We start from the raw sequence: 18,996 nt of genomic DNA on the forward strand, positions 1-18,996 counted from the left end.
GCAATGACTCAGCATCTGTTGCTTTGTTTCAGCAGATGACTGTATCGGGCAAGTTTAAAAGACATATCTGATTGCAGCTCAGGGGCTGGAGAAAGCCACAGCTCACCCAGTACGCAGGGGATGCTGCAGGTGCTTGGCTTTTTCAGGAACGACTCAGCACCTTGGCAGGATGCAGTTCTTTGGTGGCAAGAATACACAACACAGGCAATTGGATGTGCTCTGTGTGCCAACTTTTCATTTAGGGAAAGAGAACCTGTGCTTACTGATGGGTTTTGCAAGGAAAACAAAAGAAAATGTCTCTCCCCCACAGACGAATCCATCTTTGGCTGCAATTTATGTGGCTCCTTATTAATGAATAATTCCAAATAATCATCCTGTGTGCCCTCCCTCCAACAAGAGTCCTGACAAGACAGATGGCTCAGAATCACCAAATGCCACGGTTCACCTTTTTATTTCATAAAAAAAAAAAATCAATTTTCTGTGGCATCCGCAGGGCCAATGCAGGAGGAAGCAGAGCAAGGGAGCAAATGTATATGCAGGGCGCACACAGACTGCGCTGCTGACAGCGCACGCGCTGGCACACACACACACAGAATTGATTCCCTCTGGCTCCTGCAGTCTGATCAATTTCGCATTCAGCGCAGACCTACAATGAATTTATTACTCCTCGGAAACTTTCTAGCAGAAAGGGAGATGGATCCATTATGGCAGAGCCCGGGGTTTCAATCAGCCACCTCCTGCAGTGCCCTTGCAGTTTTTGACCCATCCCTGCTTCCCCTGAAGGTAAGTGGACACCTGATTTAAGGCCTGCACATTCAATATTTTGGGTCACACGAATGTTACTGGCATTATGGCATATCCCAGAGGCATGATTTGGCACAGAGTCCCTGTTACACCACACGAATTTCGATATTTAGACTGCAAGACACAGCAAGAGGCAAAGTAGATGGAGAAACAGAGAGGCGAGGTGACTTAGAACACATTAGTGACATCACCAGCAACCAACCCAAGACACTCTGAGTCCAAACCATTTACCAGCCTCCAGCCCACAGCCTATTCCTCCTACCCAAGTCCAAGAGGACCCTTTTCTTGGACATGCGAGACCTTGAAACATTCTGAATGCTTTGACATTTACACCTCTTGGAAACCATCTCCTTCCCCAGTAAGGAAAACATGTCTTTCCCAGTTGACACAGCTATGAAACTTCACTTCTGCCTGACACTTCCATATGTGACAGGAGCACACACTGAAAGCCAGAAGAAAGCTTCTTCTGTGACGGGGCAGCATTGCAGTACCAGGATTTCTAGGGCCTTAGGAAAGAAAGGGTTATTTTTCATTCCAGGACAGTCTGGCCTCCAGGAAGATTCTCTGGCTCATTTTATATGCAACAGTGGTTTCAACATCCATGTTCGATCTCTTTTGCCATGCACAAGAAGGAATTACCTTAAATTCAGCCCAGGAGGGAAAAAAAGAAGAGAGAAGACTGTTCAGCTCATCATTCACTCTGGAAAGAATGGATAAAAGTAAGGGAACACTCCTTCCTTAAGCTGAAGGGGGTATTACGTGATCTCTCTTCGCTTTCAGTTCTTTCAATTTAAACCCAGTTTGTAATTCAATGCCTTCCCATAATGTTTTCCTGCCTCCAATAAAATGTCTGGGCAGAGGTTATGAACTCCAATGCGATTACTGCTGCAAAAAAGGATGAGGAATAGGATGGAGCAAGATGGCACATGTTACACAATGAAACAGGAACATCTCTGTAGCCCAATGACCTTTATGTTTAGCTTCAGTTTCTGGAAGACGAAGCTTGGGTGTAGATATAAAGTTGGCTGCTTACTCCTACCTCTGCTGTGCGCCAAACAAAATCTTGGTACCTACCCCCAGAGAAACACTGCAGTACTTCCAGCCCAGAAGTTTCAAACCTGATCTCCCATTTTGTTTTCCCACGCCCACATACTGTGATGGATTTGCTCTTAGCTAGCGAGACTGTCCACAGCAAACAGATCTGGCACGTGATTTTTTTTTTGCCTGTTGTCTATTCATGCTTCACACAACCCCTCCCAAGGATGCTCTAGGGTTGGCTCTAAGCTGCCTCCTACCTCTCATGATTTTTAGCTAGACAAAATCTAAAGCACTACCAAATCAGAATGGCAGCATTTCACACCTTGACTTCTCGTAGACACAAAAGATGATGCCAGGTGCCAGACAGGGGAGAACCAGTCTCCTCCATTGTCAGTCCTGCAAGACACACTAAAAATAGAGCCGTGCCAAATATAGCTGGGCTGCACCCGGCTGCATGCAGAACCAACTCAGCTCCTTTATGCAGCCTGCAAATTAACACCAGGGTGAATCTGATAGAATCATAAAACGGTTTATGTTGGAAGGGAACTCAACAACCATCCCCTTCCACCCCCTGCCACGGGCAGGGACACCTCCCACTGGATCAGGGGCTCCGAGCCCCATCCAACCTGGCCTGGAACCCCTCCAGGGATGGGGCAGCCACCACTGCTCTGGGCAACCTGGGCCAGGGCCTCCCCACCCTCACAGCAAAACATTTCTTCCTAAGATCTCGTCTCAATTTCCCCTCTTTCAACTGAAAACCATTACTCCTCATCCTATCCCTGCACTCCCTGAGCAAGAGCCCCTCCCCAGCTTTCCTGGAGCCCCTTCAGGTACTGGAAGCTGCTCTAAAGTCTCCTTGGAGCCTTCTCTTCTCCAGGCTGAACAACCTGAACTCTGTCTGTCAAATACACAGCAAAATTACATTCTTCTGTAGAATTCCAGAAGGGTCTTTCACCAAGATAATGTAAACGATAGCCCAGATTTGCCCAAGTCCCATTGTCTGTGCCAGCCTGCGACACCTTCCTCTGTGTCCAATTCCACAGACTACCAGAAGAGGGGGATCACATACAGGACTGACCGAAGGGGAGTTCACCACCAGGAACAGGTTTCCTTCAGCAGATTTCTTTATTAATTTAATTTTACCCTTTCCCCTTCCAGTTCTCGCTGGTGACAGAAAAACAGCAAGGAAAAAAACCCCTCCTTTCCAAGAATCTTTGTGCCATGTGAACAAAACCACAGTGAGGTAAGGTATTAACATAGTTATTTATTGTGGAAAAGTGTGGTTTTAAGTTAAGCCAAACTAAATTTAAGAAAAAATATATTTAGTTGTTGAGACAAAGCAATAATGGAACAACAAAAAAGGCATAATAATGGAAAATACTGGCCCCCTAAGCAGGTTTTATGGATCTGATTCAGGTTTCACACAAGGTTGCAATGAAGTAGTGCAATGCTGACCAGCAGAGCTTGGCTGCAGTACACTGGCACAGAAATCAGACCTAGTGATGTTTGCATTCGGTTTTTGAGAGAAAAGGCAATCCAGCACAGAAGGAATTGAGCAGAAGCTTCACCAGCACTACTTGAAGTAGGGGAGAATCCAGTCCCTGGACTGGCCTGAACTTCACATACCCCACAAGCAGTCTTAAAATATACCGTTACAGCCAAAGAGAAGTCTTAGAACGCAAGGAAAACCCACGAATTCTGAAGCCTTTAATAGACAATGAAGAACTTGTCAGCTTTTCCTGCCCCAGGTTGCAGTCTCATGAGCTGGTTTCAGGCAGTTGGTGTTGGCTGCAACGAGTTCTCACTCCCTCTCTGCTCTCCAACATCTGACCCTCTGCCCACTCCCAGCTCACACATGCCAGATCCCTGCTTTTTCAAACATCCCAGCGTGCAGTGTACCCACAAGATACTACAACGCCCTAGAGGCACCCTAAGAATTGCAGTCATATTGACAGAGATGGTTTGGTTTAGTTTAGAGTGATGTTTCCGTTTTGATTTGAAGCGCACTAATGCCTAATTTAGCAGATACTGGCATAAGAAAGCAGTGCATCAGGTGTCCATATCCTACAAACTGAGACACAAATCCTTGTCATAGTCCCTAACTTTTCCCCCACCCCTTCTAACAGGTTGATGCGATGCGTTACCATGAAGCAAATTTAAAAAAAAAAATGCTCTTTATAGTATAGGTCAGATCTTCTACTGATGTAAATCAAAACCAAGGAGAGATGATGCATGCTGATTTATTCAAGGCAGAGACCAAGTGTTACCCAAAAAACCCTACCAAATACTGGCATCTATTTTCACAGGCTTACTACTGCAGAAGAAAAAGCCAGGCTTCAGAAATACTCCAGCCAGGCCCCTGGGGAGGAGGAGGGAAAAAAAGCGAAAGCAAATCCGGCTCCTTCTGGTGTTCACAGCAGCCCTGATACAGACTGGGGGTGGTGCCGGGGGAGTCTGGAGCTGGAAGGGCTGGGACCTGGGACCCCAGGCTGGACAGGGCACACTCGCTAACCCCTCAAACAATCGGATGAGCAATCTTTGTCAGGAACAAAAGACATCTGCTGAGTAAAACAGGAATTGACTCAGAGCAAGGACAAAGCCAGACAGTATCACGTGATGCACCAGCCTGTTCCAGCAAGATGCCAGGGTCAACGGCAACTAATGCACCCAATAAGTCAAGAGGAATCAATAATGCTAAACAACTCAGTGTCTTCTATATGAAGCAAATCAGTGCAAATGCAGTTAAAACGGGTCCTCACACCGCAGACGGGACTCTGATTGAAGTCCGTCATGTGACACGGCGGCATTGGCAGTCTGAGGTTCCCACAGCTGCGGGAAAATGTCTTTTCAAGCTCGACACACGCGTAAGGCAGGTTTGAATATGGATGCTTGTTACCCATCTATTTTTAGAGACCTAAAATGGGAGGAGAGCAAGGAGATACTGGATTTTTAGAAACGCATACATATTGCCCACGCAAAGAGGCTGTTTAATAACAAACCCCACTTCCAAACCACCCCCTCAACATTTAAGTATTCCAGCTTCTAAATGCTGTCTGTGCATTTCTGTGCATGTACTCACAATAGGCACACAAGCGATACACGCCTACCCGAATCGCCCCTCAAGAACCAGCCAACAATTCAGATGCCGCAAGCAGATGCTGCTGTGCTGTGAGGAAAAGCTGAGCTTAAAACTCAGAAGGGTCATCACTCAAGTTCCTAAAATCATAGAATCATGGAATGATTTGGGTTGGGAGGGACCATGGGCAGGGACACCTCCTACTGGATCAGGGGCTCCAAGCCCCATCCAACCTGGCCTGGAACCCCTCCAGGGATGGGGCAGCCACCACTGCTCTGGGCACCCTGGGCCAGGGCCTCCCCACCCTCACAGCAAAACATTTCTTCCTAAGATCACATCTCAACCTCCTCTCTTTCAGCTGAAAACCATTTCCCCTTGTCCAATCACCGCATCGTGCTCTGTTTTATTTCTGGTCATGTCACTTAGCCTCTCTGTGCCTCAGTTTCCCATTTGTAAGAGAAGACATGACCACTGCATTCTGCCTTTGGGAAGCTGTGAGAAGAATACTTTAGCAAAATAGGACACTCCCTGATATCACAGCAATATAGGGCAGACAAAAACCTACGTTTCCTGAAAAGAATTATTATATGGCTTAACCCAATTATTAACAAATCATATACTCAAAGTTAACCACAACTCAAGAAAGCATCAAACTCACATTACCTAGTATTTCAACAGGCCCTTCTCTTTCTCCACAGCAGACTTGGCATGCAGATGATTTTGCATCATTATTACACAAAATGGTTCACTGAATTCAACCTCTCATTCTGAATTGGCAGGACCCTAACTACTTGTCCTCAAAGATAACACTAAGAACAAATATTCCCTCCTTACTTTGGATTCAAACCCAGATTACATCCCTCCGGGAAACAAGCTCAGCTCCTCACTTATCAACTCGCCTGACCACCCGTAACTCGGCATGATGACTCTACCTCTGCATATTGAAAAAAATGAACATTGATTTTCCTTTCCTAACTCTCACAAAGCTGTGGAAAGATTACATTTCCCTTGGAAACATTCTAAAAAATTCTAAAATTTATTGTGTTTGATACTTGGGGATTTTTTTTAACTAGATTTTTCTCCCAAAACCACTTGCCCCAGTTCAGAAACTTTGCAAAAAATACAATATTTGAAGTTTCATTTTCTACTTTTAAATGCCTCTTCTTTTATTGTTAAAGACGGCTACGTGCCTTGTTTAGTACATGCTCAACTGTTCAGTCCACCTTGGCAATTCCTGGAACTACAATGGGAATTTTATTGTTAGATGGCACAGCACCGTAGGGAAAACCACAATCCAAAATACACAGATTAATTCTAATCAGTTCAAACCAAGAAACAGAGGAATGGAGGCAATGCAGAGAGAGGCACTACTCAGCAACCCACATCTAAGGAAGTAAGTGAATGGAAGTAATCTGAATCAAGAGTAACAAAACAGCATCACAGCACATATTACCACTTTCCCTGGCAGCTCTCCTTCAATCATCTAAATGGTTCATTTAACCTGTTCCTAACTGTCTCCGTGGAGGAAAATGCAAATTCTTACACAAGGAAAAATGACTCATCACTTAAGCAGGAAGATCTTAACCCTAGTCAGCAAGTAAGTTGAAAGTAAAATTATTAACTTAGATAAGCCACAAAACCACGAGCAAAGATGAGCATACATCAAAGAAAACACACCTTAAATATGTTAATGAGTGCCAGAAAGTCATGTCTTGGCCTGAAAGACTACAGAGTTCAACACAGAGCTCTGCTACCAGCACAGCAACCAAATACAGAAACACAGGTTTCTGCAACCTGCAGCAAAAACCCGTCCTGCGGGAGCCAGCAGCATATGCTGGAGAAAGGCTGTCAAGGAGACAGGGTAGATTCATAGACTAGTTTAGGTTGGAAGGGGCCTTAAAGACCATCTAGTTCCAACCCTCCTGTGATGGGTAGGGACATGTCCCACTAGATCAGGGTAGGAAGTGTTGAGCTCCCCCCCATTTGATTTCCCATTTCCCCATCAGTTCCACTCTCAACTATCAAAAAGCACGGCTGGCCTCGGCCATTCAGACACATTTCCCTACCCCACCAGCAACTGAAATACAGGACTTGCAGGTAGAGAAAGGCAGATGAATGCTTCTCTACTACACTCCAGACATAATAAAGCATAATACACCACATAGAGGCTTTCACAGAGCAGGAGAAGATAAGGAATTAGGGAAGCTAATACCGAAGAGGCCCCAACACTACTATGAGCTCTGTAAAGCAGCTAGGCGAAGTATTTCAGGATGAACAGGACTAAGCACAGATATTATTGTTATTATTTTTATATAACATCCCATATTGCTGCATTTTCAATTCACCCACAACCACCTCCCGGAGCACTTACACTGTCACTCTCTTCTTATGTTGCCCTAGTTTTCCAGATTTCTTCTATCTAGGTAAATACAGAGGCCCCATCTCTGAAGCAGCTGAGTACCTATTATACCCCGCTGTTTCTCCCTCACACTTATCCTATTATGCTATTACAGCTGGCGTAGGGTCATGTGTTTTCTATTTTGTGACATAATATTGTGGGCCCAATTCCACCACCACTAATATGCTATATAATAAGGGTGAGATGCACAGGAGTGCTGGTAAGAGCACTTCATGTAGCAGGCGTCAGGGCTGCAAATAGTTAGACTGCTATCACTCAGCAGGATCCAGGATCGGCTCATTCCCACAGATACTGTTATGCCTTCCATTTATATATAAATTACCATTTTATATATAAAAGCAGTACTGACCTAAAATAACAACCATAGCAAATGCAGCCAATTAATATGTGCAAATAGAGACAACTTGGGTGCATATCAGAATGATAAAACCTCTCCTCTGCCTTTTAAGCAGAGGAAAAAATTGTTTTATTACTTCCTTCTTCTCAGCTCCCTCCATCTTCTGCAGCTGAAGGTACCTGAGCCTGGACCAGCAAAAATGGGAGGTGAGGAGTGACAGTGGGATATGGATTTTTCCCTTCTCCCAGACTCTTTTTGCAGAAGAATTTGTGACCTTCTGTCCTTAAAACCTCCACTGGTGTTTTTATTCTTGGAACCAAGTCAAAATGATCCTCCGTGATGCTCTGCAGTGGTCACTGGGTCCAGAAGGAGTTTGTTGTGCCATTTTGATCCAGTGGTCATGAGAGTTTGGAGCCTACATACATTGGGCATCTGAGGTAAGGCTAAATTCCAGCCTATTCCAGCCCACTCCAACGTGGATAGAGAAGAGCTCATCAAGAGGAGCTCCAAACCAGTTTAAAAAGCATTGAAAAGAGGCAAGATTTAGCAATTCAGAGTTCTCTGCTAAAACAGCAATGCATTTTCAAGCCCAAGCTGGTGTCTCCTTGACATCAAGTCATGTAAGAGAAAAAAAGCCACCTCCCTGTTGCATGTTGCATACCCAGAAGTATGCTACAACAGCAAACAAAGGAAAGCCAAGGGGAGCACAGGTATGACGTGCAACAGAGCAGAGACACGGAATCTGGTGACAGCAAAGGCTTTAGCTTTTCATCTCTGCCTGAACCAATGCAGCGCAGGCAATGAGTATGACCAGAAAAAACATCACACAATCCCTGTGACTCATTCCATAAACATCTGGGGCTTATTATTTCTTCTACTACAAGTGAAGGTACCAAGCAAGACTAGGTGGTAATTTACTTAGCTCAATAGTAACAAAGAGTAAAAACCTTTGAAAGCAATGGGAATTACTTGCCTCAAACTATACCACCTTCTCAGCTGAAGCATACGCTATTTTTAAGAATAGAGTAGGTTCCTAAACCTCTTTCTCAAAATGCTCCTTTCAGGGATTTGCCGATGGTCACAGAAAAAAGGCACTGCAGGGCTACCACACCCAGATCTCAGCTGCTTCAATTCCAAGCCTTGGCAACAAGAGCAAAGGGCCTGGACCATGATGATGTAATGGACATGGAATAATGAGCATTTTTCTATCCTATTCAAAACTATCAAATGATTGCAAAATAGCATACTTGTCTATTAGTTAGTGCCTTTTGTCGAAATCATCGCTTTTTTTTTTAACAAGGACTCTAATGAAACTACAAATCATATTGTAACCATTACGTTGCATCCATACCTTCTGCTATGGTTATGGCTAACCTGCTTATCAGAAGGATAAGCGGAGAACCTTACAGCAGCTTTCCAGTACTGCAAGGGGCTCTGGGAAAGCTGGGGAGGGGCTCTTGATCAGGAAGGGCAGGGATAGGATTAGGGGGAATTGGTTGTAAGCTGAAAGAGAGGCGACTGTGATGAGCTCTTAGGAAGAAATGTTTTCCTGTTGATCTTTATGGTCCCTTCTAACCCAAATCACTCTATGACTCTATGATTTGACTGATGTAAAAGATGTAAATATCTGGTTATTTTATTCAGAACAGTCTTATTGGTAGCAGTGACACAAATGGAAAGTAGAATCATTCTTCTCAATCACCCCATAAACCAGACTGTCAGCTGTGTTCAGCCACGACCTGTACCCCACCATCCCAAGTGAGGATCTTGCCCAACACTCATACGGTATAATCCTGCTGAATTTTTGCCACAACGTATGTTAACCAATTGTACCTTACAGAGATCTTGACATTAATTTCCATTCGTTACTTTTGGTTTGCACCTCTTGCCAGTGACAGTCAATCTTTTACTAAAGCCAAAATCAGTTCCCCACAATCACACCAAGCTTTGGACTTCGCTGAAATCCATCCAGGAGACATCAAGAACAGACTCATACCTTACAGCAATTTCATAACTTGAGCATCTTGTGTTTTGTTCAACAGTTCAGGTGGCAAGCGCAGCCATGTAAACTGAAGAGCAAAACCTGCGCTGCATTTTAACTGAAGGATTTGCTAATAGCAAAATGAAGAGTGAATTTATAAAACTCCTACTTGTTGAAAGAGCAGAGATTTTAAATCTACTTGGGCAAATGCCGCTTTGCACAACTATCCTTTCTCTTTTCTTTCTTTTCAGTTCCCTACAACCTTCTGGGGTGTTGTATGTCCCTGTGATCCACTTTCCATAATATCATACATTCCTTTGCAACCACTCTAATACCCTTGTTTTATAGCCTGTATTGGAGAATCCCACTGAACTGAAATGATATTACAACTTAGAGACAAAGCAGTGAGAGGTGAGAATTAGGTTCACTCTTTCTATTTCTCTTGTAATAAAACCAGTAAGCATCATAGTCAATGTCCATATTTATGGTGGATTAGTTCATTAAGCCATCCGAAGTCACCTCTTCTCTTCTTATAGTCAGTCCGTAATGTCACAGACACAAAATTATATTAACAGTTCATAAGCTTTTTATCTACAAATGTGCAGCCTAGGGCTTTTTAGCTTGCTAGTTTGCCATAGCTACCTTGTCCAGCTAACCTGGGACTGCACCAGGACCTCTGAAGTTAAATCAACAGTGCTTTACAGCCTGAGCTGCAGGGTCAAAGTCTAAGAGCCAAGACAGACCCAGTTCCTCTGTGACTTGGGCACTCAAGGGACGCACAGTACACACTGACCAACAGATTTTACCCTTCTCTGAACAGCAGAGCTGACCTGGAGCATCTCTGCTGAGCTTCCACTGATTATGGTGACTGTTGGCCAGAACATAGGTAATTATAGCTTGACCTACAGTTAGAGGACTTCAAGTAAGTCTCCATTAGCAGCACTGCGTCACATATATGAGCTCACTCCAAAAGATCTATTATGCCTATATATCTCAGCCCTGCTCCAGGGAGAGAGATCAGCTCAGGACCTAAAAAATATAATGCCACATTAACCTGCCATAATCAGCCTCTGCATCAGCTGGGCTGGTCCCGCTTTGTGTGTCTGAACTCACCCGTCTGCAGTTTGTTCTCTATACGTTACAGATACCCAGCGAGTGGAACAGCCAGCTGGCAAGTTCAAGGGCCAGATCCAGTTCATGAGGCAGAAAATCTGGTCCCAGGGGAGGCTGGCTGATCAACAGGCCAGACAAACTAGTATTTCTGTGTGCCTGCTTAAGTGCGTGAAAGGGCAAGGCACAGGTCAGCAGCCCTTATTAAGTTGCCAGTAAAAGGGAACACACATCAGACACATACCAATGGGTTACACCAACACGTGCTTGCAGAACTGGACTCACATGTAGTTTCAATGACCTCAGCAGGACCATTCACATGAGCACAGGGGCACGTGTGCAGAAGTATCTGTAGAATTATGGACCAGTTGTGCCTATAGCCAGCCCCCATATGATCTGTACGTTAAGGGAAAGCTTAGCATTTGAGGTCTGTTTCAAATTGTAAGCAGTCCTGCCACAATTAATCACAGCTTGGTTGAAAAAGCCTACTGCACTGAAATGACAACATGCATTCTGGGAAACTAACACTGTCATCTCTAGCCGCAACAAGTTTATTTTAAACCTCAGAACAATGAAGGTTTGTCACCAAATCCCTTGTCTGCTCTGTTCTTCTGAATGCAGCTTTCTAAACAAGAAAGAAGCAGATGGCCCAAAAGATGACAGGCTGAGAGAGCTGGGGTTGTTCAGCCTGGAGAGCAGAAGGCTCAGAGGAGACCTCATAGTGACCTTCCAGTACCTGAAAGCTGGGGAGGGGCTGGTCACAAAGGCTTGGAGTGATAGGACGAGGGACAATGGGTGTAAACTGGAGAGGGGCAGGTTTAGACTAGACATAAGGAGGAATTTCTTCACTAGAGAGTGGTGAGACACTGGCCCAGGTTGCCCAGGGAGGTTGTGGCTGCCCCATCCCTGGAGGTGTTCAAGGCCAGGTTGGATGGGCCTTGGGCAGCCTGATCCAGTGGGATGTCCCTGCCCATGGCAGGGGGTGGGACTGGATGGGCTTTAACGTCCCACCCAACCCAAACTATTCTATGATTCAATGATCATTTACCAAGGTTTTGATTTCTCCATCACCTTCTAGATGGAGATTCCCAAAACAACAATCCGTGTCTTCAGAAACAAAATGCTGTCTTAATGACTGACGCTATCAGGCCAATACATGGAACATAAACATGAAAGAACGCCCGTTCATCAGTAGTCAAGAACAGGGTATAAGCTACATGATGCAGTACCTTTCTATACATACTTAATTGCTGAACATTCACAACATGATTTTATTAACTACTGAATTAAAGTGTCTATTGGATTAATTACTGCATTTGAACTAATGCTGGCACCTCTTCAATTCTCTCTCCCCGTTCAGATTTTCCTTTTATAGAATTTTACTCACTTTACCTACACAGTTAAGTCCATCCTGGAAACTATTCAAAGTTATCTGATCATCTTGAATCATATGAAATGAACATGCAAATATTTGGTGTTTTTCAAGCATTTTTTAAAACTTCATCAAACTGAACTCCTTCTCCCTTTTTTTTGCGAGAAGATATTAAAAAAAAGAAAGCCTCTCCCAGGATTTAACTTACTAACCTTTTATAGTATCATGGAATGCCCTGAGTTGGAAGGGACCCACAAGGATCATCAAGTCCAACTCCTGTCCCTGCACAGAACAACCCCAACAGTTTTCAATAGAAACAATGTATTAATGAGAAACTCCTTATCACCTCTGCTTCAAATTAAGATCTTAGTTCTTATCACAGTCTGATACCGAATTCACTGCTAAAACCTGGCAAATAATTTCTCCTTTCACAGAGTTTTTCTGTGTGTAAAAGGAAATAAAAAGCTATAATTATATTATAAGGGCAGCAATTACAATGAAGAAATATTCTATGATCTAGAGCTCTTTCCTAAAGCCTGTCTTTATGTCAGAAATGTCAGATCTGTACAGCCAAGAAAGCTAAATCTGAACACTTTGCTCCAGAAGCACAGGCCAACCATCCAAGAATGAGTCGCATGATTTAGATGACCAGTCACCGCTCAAAAAGAAGGACAACCTGGCAGATGCTGGCTGGTGCGAGACCCTTCTTCCCTACCACAGCCTTGTCACGGCAGGCATCTGAGGACCATGCTGCTGTGTGGCCCTACCAGCCATAGTAGTACACACACAAGGCACCTACTGCAGCTCTAGCTATTGTGAATTTAGTAGGTTTGGCTAAAATAGTCATGTAGGTGAAAGACCAGGCAAGTTTCTTCCTGGAGGAGCCACAAACCTACAGCTTTCCCTACAGGATCTGCAATAGATCTTTGAGATATTTAATATTTGGTAGATTACTTGTTCTAACATATATTAATTCGTTGCCTGATAATTCAAAGAGCAAACACGTGCAGTAACTAAAAGAAAAAAATCCAACAAAAGATAAAATATGCAAATAGGAAAATGCATATTTGTTAAATAAGCAGATAGGGGCTGTGTGACATTTGCACACACGGCAGATTTCAGGACCTTTAGATATGAGAAGAGTCCAAAGTGATAAAAGACATTAAATTAATCAGATATGTTACTCCACACAAGGTTCTGACCCCTTCATGGCTTGGCATCAGCCTAAGATATCCTCCTAGCCCTGCCCCAGCCAGCGTCCCACACAGAGCCCATGAAAGCAAAAGCTGGTCACCCATGTACCACATCCACTGACCTGGAGGCTACTGAACAGCCTCAGCCCAGCTGGTGCCAGCTGCAGAGTTACCCTCAGTCCTGATGCAATGTCAGCATGAATTGGCAGTCAGTGAGTACGAGGCTCCTTCCACTAGCCTTAATTAATGGGTTTGGATGTTCATCATTTCCCAGCACCAGGCCTCCTACATCCACCAAAACATAGGCTATTTCAGGTTGGAAGGGACCTCAGGAGGTCTCTAGCCCAAGCCCAGGCTCAAACAAAGTTACTCAGGGTTTTATCCAGTCTTTCATCCACTCTGTTGCTTTCAGCAAGGCATACTCCTTCACTGGCAATCACCACCAGTGTTTCATTTCCATTGTCCACTGCGTGTTGCTGAGTCTTAGTGCCAACCACACGTTTTGCTGAGCTGCAGCTTGTACCCCAGTTATCTTTTTTTAACCACTTACCTATTATTTATACAGATTACAAAATGTATCATAGTATAGTTAGGGTTGGAAGGGCGTCTCCATGGGCGGGGACACCTCCCACTGGATCAGGCTGCCCAAGGCCCATCCAATCTGGCCTTGAACACCTCCAGGGATGGGGCAGCCACAACTTCCCTGGGCAACCAGGGCCTCACCACTCTCAAGCTGAAGAAATTCTTCCTAATGTCTAGCCTAAATCTGCACCTCTCCAGTTTATACCCATTCCCCCTCGTCCTGTCCCCAGAAGCCTTTACGAATAGCCCCTCTCCAGCTTTCCTGCAGGGCCCCTTCAGGTATTGGAAGGTCACTATAAGATCCCCTCTGAGCCTTCTCCAGGCTGAACAGGCCCAACTCTCTCAGCCTGTCCTCATACGGGAGGTGCCTCAGCCCTCCGATCATCTTCGTAGCCCTCCGATCATCTTCGTAGCCCTCCTCTGGACCCGTTCCAACAGCTCCATATCCTCCTTACATTGAGGATTCCAGAACTGGACAGAATATTCCAGATGAGGTCTCACAAGAGAGGAACAGAGGGGCAGAATCACTTCCCTCGACCTGCTGGCCACACTTCCTTTGATGCAGCCCAGGATACAGAGGATATAACAAGGATAAACGGAATCACTTGACACAATATGCTAATTCAAGAAGTTTACCATTTTACTTCAAATCAAAAACAAGAAAAACGATAAATTTAAATAAATGAAGGGGAAAAAGAACCATGGTTACAGGGAAAATATCACACAGGACATTTAGATACGTACCCGCTGCACAGCCAACCTATCTACAGCCTCAGCAAATATGCTGATACGTTAGAAGAATAAATCATTTCTTGTAGTCAATACTGAAGAAGTGTGGCCTTAAGAGGGATTTGCATGTTGAGAAGGTAAAGGACGAGAAGGATTTTCTACGCACAGGTGGGAATGTGAACCAGAGATGGATATCAAGGTAGGTATCATCAGCAGAATGGAGGGAGATATGAACCAGAAACCAAGTCTGAGGTAAATTCTGTAGGAAGAACATGACTTGCAACTGGTTTATTGCCTGCTCAGCATTTAAACCTAATGAGGGCACATTCCTTCAACACTTGGGGCTAGACCACACCTGTGTGCAGTGTCTTCTCAGCTGATTATACCTTCTCTCTACAGAGTGCATGATGTAGTCTCTTAATCTCATTCTCCTGACATTTTGCCAAGTAAGCACAAAGCTGGACAAGACAATGAAAACCTGTGATGGACAGGAAAAATTTTAACAGTGCAAAGCTTGATTTTTGCTTTGACTAAAGCTTGAAGAGGCCTCTGAACCTCACAGAAATGACTGTACATTCTGCAGCAATTGGAAAAATCAACCAGGATCAACATGGTGACAAGTGCCTTCCATCAGACTTCAGTCCCTTCTCAAATCATGGACTAAATACTTTGAAAAACCAAGGGTAGAAGTGGCAGGTGGAAACCCAACCTGTGCATTGCCTTTTTTAAACATATTACTCACGCACAGGTTAAGTCCTGGAACATTTTGTCATCGTAGTCAAAGTCAATGTAAAGAAACCAAATAATGTTCATGATTTTCAGCACATGCACATCTCCACACTGACTACCCTGGTTCAGGAAGATGTCCTCACATAAATAGAAGTGGGAATTCCACACCCAGGCTGAAGACAGTGGTTGAGTAGATTTCAAGCATATAAATGAAACTGAAGTTGTACCACAAATAATCTTCCTACAGAAATCACCTTGTGGCAAAGTGCTATCCTGCAAAACTGAAATAATGTTCTGAAATCTGAATTAAGATTGATATTTGAACACATGAAGCACTCCTGACACAATGTCAAAATACAGCAATTGCCCTGAGTTAGAAAGAAAGCAATAAATACTAAAAAATTCTTTTCTCTCTCTTGCCAGTACTGTCACATGAAAGTTTTCTGTTGTCAGAACACACTAATGGTTTTCAAAGTTCTGTTTTTGTTAAACTATGTCATGTGTTTTGAATGAGGAAGAATGAAATCTGCCAGCACAAAACTGTCTCAACCCCCGGGAAGACCAGACCAAGCAGGACAGAATCCCTGACAATTTTACACAAGAACTTCCATCTGCCTCACATCCCATAGCTGAAGAAGATCTCTAATTGATGTTGAACACTGTGACAGTTTCCATCAGATAAGGGTCTGTCCCCTTACACTCTCTCTATTCAGAGTCTTCTCAACAGACACAGCTGACCACAGATTTGTACTAATTTACTGGAAACAAACATAATCTTACCTATTAGTAAAATAATTGCCTGGCTAGTCTTTCACTCCACACATCCCTCCCAGCTTCCCATGGCTATATGAGTCCCTCCAAGCCGGCTTTTCCCAGTGGAAAGTAACATGTTCTTCCATGTCTTATTTCAGATGCTTCCCCTTTTAACAGGGCTGTAACCATCCCAATTCTACCTGTTAAACTGAAATTGTTTTACTGCTATTGAATAATACCTAATTCTGTAAACAAACGTGGAAACCAGCAACAATCCCTGGGGAAGGTTCTGCCCGTGACATGCAAAGCCTACCTGGACACTAAATTCATTTCAATGGCTTGGCTCTGGTGGTCTGTAAAACTCAAAAGGCCCTTAAATGCCGTGGGTTACCTAATCAATGAGTTAAAGTGATAATGCCCTACCTATGCGCATCTTGGGTGATAACAGGATAAGTATTTGGAATTGCTAACAGGTTAATTATCCAATGGTTCAGCTTTTCCTGACATGACTCACTCAGGGTAGCTCTTCTTGCATTTTGGACTGTACAAGCCCACCTTGTTCATGAGCATGTAATGCCACAAAGGCCAGAGGCAGGGTGTGAAAGAACACATTGGGGTACAAGAACCTGCTCTCTGATTCACTAGAAAACTTTACTGACACGATTTATATGGATGAGAAGTGAGCACTTCTAAGGACTCACCAGTGAAGGTCCAAGAAGGGTAAAACAATACTTACTTGAACCTCAGTGTGTGATGGAGTCGCTGGAGAATAGGCAGCAGGTGAGATCCTCTTCTTCTATCTCGGGTAGGTCTTTCATGGAGCCTTCTGGCCCTGACTTGCCTTCAGAAGATGCCAGATGACCCTTTTTCTTCTTTACAAGCAATTCCCGCTGAAGTCATCAAGTTACTCCTAGGACAGGGGGAAGAAAGTGAGAGAGAAATTTATTCCTATGTGTAGCAGGACTGTAAGGGTTGTGTTTAAATTAAATCCCACAGGAAAATGTTAAAGAGGTGCCTGTTTCTTGACACTGTACACAGAACACTTCAACCTCAGGTAACTGCATTTGGGGGGGAAAAGCCTTCTTTTTTTTAATATTAAAACCAACAAAAACACAAGTTGTCTTGGTAAATAAGGAGGTAAACCTCATTTAAAAGATTAAACACAGAGCAAAGTTTTCCCTTCTCTACCTTAAACAGTTCCCTCAGTCTCAAGACTGTAACAGTTTTCCAGTCAATTCTCCTGAATCATTCTTTTTTGCAGCAAAATGCACCTGTGGGGTCAAATGTTGCTGCCTTTGCGCTGAATACACTTCTTTTTCCTCCTAGGTAGACCTAACAACCTAGCCACCACCACCACATTCCCCCGGACGCTGTGGAATGTCCAGACACACATAATTCTACCCCAGTTCTTTGGAGAGACTATTTCCCTACCCAGACCTACCTAAAGAAAACACATCGAGTTATTCAAATATTTATTCCTAGATTCTGGAAGGTCAGACTGATCTCACTTCTACAGGTGTGAGTCCGGAGTAACGACAAACTCAGGATTTACACCCATGTGTTTGCAATCAGCATGAAGTCACTCAGTGAGCATCTATCGTCAGAATAGTTTTGCACGCATAAAGCACTGCAAGACAAGCTCAGGAAGCAAAGAAATAATCCAGGCCTTATCCTGATGCTGCATCAGTATTCAGCAGCCGTTTCAGTGGGACAGCTCAGTATTTACACTGGAGTAAGGAAAATCAGGATTAGGCACCATCTGTCTCCAAGTCAAGCAACCAGAATCGCTCTACACATTTGAATCCTCTTCCCCATTTGTTTAATCTCTTACACATTCCAGGTTTTCTATTCGGCCCCAGTGACAAAAGATTTTACAAAATGACAGTCCGGAGTGAGAGAACAGAAATGACAACCTCTGACAAAAGGGATCCCAAACTTTTATCAACGACAAGTGCTCCCTTCCACACAGCCACAGGGCTGCAATGGTAAATATAAGGCAGATGTCGAATGGAAATTCAACATTGTGCTCCCAGGGTGGCCCCGGCTGCCTTCAGAGGTTGATTTAAAACAAGGCCAGAGTTCTTTCATCATCTCTTCAAAAAGTTTCAATTCTAAAGATATTCCAAACAGACCCTCGCTTGACCTAGAACTTGGCAATGCAAGACAATATACATGTGTAAAAAAAGACTAATACGGAGAATAAAAGGCAAAGCAAGTTGTCTGTAGGATGGAGTAAGAGAACTTGTTCATCAAACCACTCATATTTCAGCATTCTGAGAGTTAAAAGTGAATTCAGGTGAATATCTTTCCCTGTTTCTTTCGAAGTTAAATTCACACAAACATTTCTCGATTGGGAGACTCGGACAACTCAAATACAACCAAACCAGGAGCTTAACTATGCGACAGTTTAAGGAGTATTTCTCTGCACGCTGCTTTAAGACTTAAACCATATTTACATCTGTGAAATCACTCTGCCTGTTATTATTAGACATGATAAAATAGCACTAGACGTTTGCAATGGCTTAGATATTCAGACCCAAAAAGCACATATTGGAATGGTCTGTAGCGTTTGCTTTTTATAATTTCTGATAATATAACAATAGCTCAGTCAAAGTAATGTAATAATAGACTTGTAAAAATGAAATTCCAAACTGCTAAGTATAGTGTACAATTAGGAAAGTAAGCATAAATCTAAAAAAGATGTTCATATTTACAAAAGCATTTAAAAGCATAAACCAAATTGCATTTGCTTTTCTTTTACTTTGTTAGTTTTTTAAGAGGAAAAAAAAAATCCTGAAAGTGAAATTACTGGGTTATTTACAATTTGAATAGGTAAATATGTATGTATTCTGCTTGGAAGCCATATTTGAGAA

General features: G+C 43.5%; 2 long non-coding RNA genes across 2 annotated transcripts in view; one reads left to right on the plus strand and one right to left on the minus strand.

Annotated features, from left to right (window-relative positions):
- Nucleotides 1–18,996, minus strand: part of LOC128854356 (uncharacterized) — a 155,622-nt gene that overhangs the window by 96,080 nt on the left and 40,546 nt on the right. Inside the window, exon 3 of the long non-coding RNA XR_008453397.1 lies at nucleotides 16,860–17,033. This is a non-coding gene — a long non-coding RNA (uncharacterized LOC128854356). The remainder of the gene's footprint in view (nucleotides 1–16,859; nucleotides 17,034–18,996) is intronic.
- On the plus strand, nucleotides 647–17,564 carry LOC128854357 (uncharacterized). Its single transcript, XR_008453398.1, has 3 exons — nucleotides 647–783; nucleotides 3,001–3,085; nucleotides 17,450–17,564. It is a non-coding gene; the product is annotated as an uncharacterized LOC128854357 (long non-coding RNA).

Source organism: Cuculus canorus, chromosome 23 (genome assembly GCF_017976375.1).
Source record: "Cuculus canorus isolate bCucCan1 chromosome 23, bCucCan1.pri, whole genome shotgun sequence".
In the NCBI taxonomy this organism is placed as follows: domain Eukaryota; kingdom Metazoa; phylum Chordata; class Aves; order Cuculiformes; family Cuculidae; genus Cuculus; species Cuculus canorus.